Here is a 4513-nt window from a genome sequence, read left to right on the forward strand (position 1 = left end):
TGGACAATCTGTAGACTAATTTAAGAACTAAAGAAATATAACTTGGAAATTCTCATCATGCTTCTAACTCTTCTATTAGCGTTATTCCTTTCTGATACCCATCTCCTTAATGTGTCTTTCAGAGACACTAAGCGGAGTTCTGTTATTTAAGGACTCGGTCCAGCATGGCTGTTCAATTAGAACAGGGGCAGAGCCACAGATTTGTCTTTCCTCATTGAAGTACAGACCCAAGACATCTGCAGTAAGAGCCAAGTTGCCTTAGGTTCCCTCAGTAGCTGAGAGTGGCAGTGCCAGAAGAGGAGTCATCAGAAAATCTTAACCTGCCTGCAGAGTCGGACAACTCTGTTCTTTACTTCGGTGTTGACTCTTGAATTTCACAGTGCTGGTTAAGACTTGCTGAACTGGCAGTCAGGGAGAGGAGATTCTTCTACCTTAGCTCAGGGATTTTTGTTGCTGATACCCCGAGTGACCTTGAGTAAATTGCTTATTCGTTGTATTATTACTTCAGCCCATATCTTTGGAGCCTAAATTGCCAGGTATTCCTGGGGCCAGCTTTTGTAGTTGGGGAAAATGTTAATGTCTCCTTTTCCCTGACAAATTTGTAGACATTGCACAAACCTTGAAGTCTGTGCACTTAGGTTAGTGTAAAGTGTGCAGTATTTTAGGTTCAACATGATCAACGTAAGGTATTGCTAAAGGTCAAAATAAGCCTTTTTCCTCTTTTCCCATAATCATTTTTCATTTCTTTGCGTTGCTGTTAGAGCTGTTCAGCAGCTCTAGGTTTCTCCCTCAGATGAGTGAAGAATGCAGCACTTCAGGTGGGGTGAGCGTGTTGTTGCTTGGCTCCAGTAATGAGCATAGCTGAGAGTGCGTATCGGGAGTTTCCTTTGACCGCGCTAGAATTGTCTACAGAGGAATGGGAAACGTTGATCTGATTGCTATCTTTTGAGGAACCTGTGACAGATCCACGCAGAAATGTTGCCACAGCCTCCTTGCTGCATCATGAGTAATGTGACAGTGCTGAAGTCAAAAGTGTTCTGACAGCACCTGACACAGGAAATGTGTGGGACGGTACTGGAAGAAGATTAAAATGGTATAGTATGTGTGTTAATTTCTAGACAAAACTGAGTGAAGGTAGGAGAGCCTGAAAAGAAGTGTCCTTGGCCTGGAATTCTGCATTTTAAGAAAAGTTCTCACTTTTTATGAATGGTTCTAGTGGGCTGTGAACGCCTTCGGTACATGATGCAAGAGAGAAATGAAACAGGCCAGCTGTCTGGGCTCTGCCACCTTGGCTGGGGAAGTGAGTTCCGTGTCAGTCGCTGCCTGGTGTACCCAGCAAAGGCCCCTCAAGTTGCAAGAGGAGCCAACACCCCAGGAATTGGGATGCTCCATCTTATCCACACTGCTGGCTGAAGGGATGGCTGCCTCCTCACAGCTGGGTGAGATGTTTTCATACCCAGGCTGCAGTTCTCCATGTAGAGGTAGGAGAAACCTCTCTGCAGCTCAAGAATTTGTACCAGCCAGGCTCGTGTCCAAGCAGTACCTGTGACTGCACTGTGATGCGTTACATACCAGTATGCTATAGACCAGAGCAAACTACTTCTGAGTCCACAGTCTTGCTGAATTTAGGGAGGTGGGGTGGTGTTATACCCATGGACCTCCAGAGAAGCCGCAGACATGGGGATCAGATGGTTGTGAATGTGAGTTGATGTTAGTTAAAACGCTTGGACACACTCATTTCCTTAGGTGCTGCTGCTGCCTTTCTTGAATACAGTGTCTCGACACCTTTTGGGTTAATTTCTGTGTCTATCTTCACAACAGGGATTAACTCAAACTTCATTCCTGATAGCCACAAGCAATTAAAAAAAAAAACCACAAAGTGCATCCAGGATACTGGATGTAGGTCTTGGGTGCCTTTAGTGTGGGTGGTGGGTGCTGACTGGCTGCAGGTTGCATGTGCAGAGGAGCTATTACTTGCAGCCTGTTCTGTGGAACGTAGGAGTGGTGCGTGGTGCTGGTGAGCTGCTGATGAGGATACAGGACCGTTCTGCTGAGAGCAAGGAAATTGGCGATGAGGAGCAGCTACACTGAAGGGCTTAGCAGCCTGTCCGGTTAGAGCTGCGGCTGCCCAGGCTGCTTGGCTCTGCAGCAGGGACGCAGATTTTGCTTGTGCAGGCCCGGCAGAGCCAGGGCAGGATGAAGAGAGCAGTTGTGCTGGCAGCCAGGGAAGGGTCTGTCCCAAGTCCTCTCTGGCTTTCCTGTTTCCAGCTGGATAGATGTTCCAAACACCATTTAACAGCTGGTGTCTTCGGGGACTGGAAATGCTCTGACTCTGCCTCTCTCCCTTGCATGTGGGGAGGTAACACAGGACGTCCTGCTTGGACCCTCGGCCGTCCTTGCAGGGAGGCTGGGGCCAGCCCTGCTCGATCTCACTGGTTGGAGGTGAAGGTTCCTCTTGGATCTCTCTGGGAGCAGAGGGTCTGTCCCCAGTGGGGAGGCCCCAACATAGGCTCTCAGTGCTGTGCAGAGCCTGGCAAGGGGAAAGGGACAGAAAAACAGACCTTGGCTTTTCTCCCTCTCCAGCCGGAGCAGCCGAAGGGCTGCCAAGGGCTGCACGGCAGGGAGAAGAAAGACGGCGTTCATGGGATCTGCGTGGCTCCAAGCTGCCGGGCTGGGAGCCAGGCACGTCAGCACCTGATGAGCCAGCTTGAGGAAGCGCTTCTCACTCCTTGCCATCTCCAGCTGAGCTCAGGACTTCTCCAGACAAGCTGTGCTTAAGGGGTCCCAGGGTAGCGAGGTCTTTCCTGCCCCACTGCGTTGCCTTTTCTGGGCTGGGCTGTCACCTGTGTGGGGCATCGCTTTGGCACCAGCGAGCTGAGTCGTCTTTCCCCAGGAGCCTGGCTCCTGCACTCTGCCCTGGACCACGCTGCCTGAGGCAGATGCCCAGGGTCCCTCCATCCTGCCTGTGTCCCCCAGCCTCTGTCAGTTTGGGGGGGCAGCCCTGGGGGACCTGGATCAGTCCCTTGCCCAGCTGTGCACTCTGCAAACAAGCAGCCTCCGGTCCTGCGCTGGCCAAGCTGAGGCTGCAGCGATGGTTCCCAGCGAGAGGTGCAGGGCCAGGCTGCGGGGACAATCCCTGGGGGCTGAGCTGTCCTGGCCTCCCACAGCTGGTTCCCACCCCTTCTCCAGGCAGGCTGGGGCACCTCGGTCCTTCTCCAGGAGCTGCTGGACAGAAGAGCCCTTGTGCAGCCCTTTGGGGAGGTGCCTGGTACCTGCTGGGGGAGACTTTTCCCCTTCCCAGCGAAGGATGGCTGGCCACAGCTGGGTCCTGCCCAGAAGTGTTTTGGTCTGACCGGTCTCCCAGCACAACCTGTCCCACCACCCTAGAAGAAGCAGGTGAGATGGCTCAGGGCTTTGCTCCCTGGGGATGGCTCTGTGTGGGCTCTGGGAGCTGCAGGAAGAGGTGAGACAGGTCTGTGCCTGGTGCGTGGCCCTCTGGGAGGTGCTGCCCCGGCAGTGTGGCCTTTGTCCTGGGTCACCAGTCCAGGAGTTCAGCTGTGCTGGGGAGAGGGTAACCATGCTGGCCTGGGCTGTGGTGGAAGTGCAGCATGGGATGGGGAGGGTTTGGTGGCACTTCAGGTTTGGGGTCAGGATGCTTGTGACATCCTGGGGACACCAGCTGGGCTGGGATGAAATCGGTGTGGGTTGGCTGCGGACTGGAGCAGCAGGTGGTTCCTCTCAGATAACACAGCACCAGGGGACATCCCAATGGAAGGGGCAGGGCTTGTGGCTTAGGGCAGGGAGCAGTCATGCTGCCCGTGGGCTAGGCTGGGTGCACGTGTGGGTCTCCCAGTGCCCAGCCAGCAGTGGTGGTGGTGGCTGCAGTGGACCCTGGGGCTGATACCCTGGAGGCCAGAGGGGCTTCCTGGAGATGTGTCTGTGTGCTGGCAGGGCTGCCCTTAGCCCTCTGCTTCCACAGACCCTGCAGCTGCTCACGAGCTGGCAGAGGGCCCACGTGGGTGCCGATGTGCTCCGTGCACCCCAGCACAGTCATGCACAGTGGCAGCAAATGCAGAGGGTGCTTCAGGTCTAGTGGCTGAAAGTACGTGAAATGCATCTTGAAGGTGAGTGAGTAGCAGCTCATGCAGTTGAGAGGGCTGTGGGATGCTGGGCTGGGTGGTAAGACCTTGTGCCCCATGTGCTGTTGCTTTGGGAGGAGCACGGACAGGTATCTTGCTGACCAGCTCTGGAGCAAGAGAGAGGAGATGGCTACAGAGGAACGACACGGCTGCCAGTGGGATTGGGGTGCAAGGACAGTGCAGGTGAGAGATCGTCAGCCCCTGCGTGATCCTGGGCTCCTAGTCCATGCATAGGGCTGGACCCTGAAGAAGCCTCTTGGCTGTTGCAAAGACAGTGCTGTGGGGCTGGTGTTTACCCTGCCACGGTGTGCTCTGCCTGAGCGTGGGCTCCTTCTGGGCAGCAGCACTCCTGGGAATGCTGGGGTGGCAGGAGG

This window comes from Grus americana, chromosome 8 (assembly GCF_028858705.1).
Source record: "Grus americana isolate bGruAme1 chromosome 8, bGruAme1.mat, whole genome shotgun sequence".
NCBI lineage: Eukaryota > Metazoa > Chordata > Aves > Gruiformes > Gruidae > Grus > Grus americana.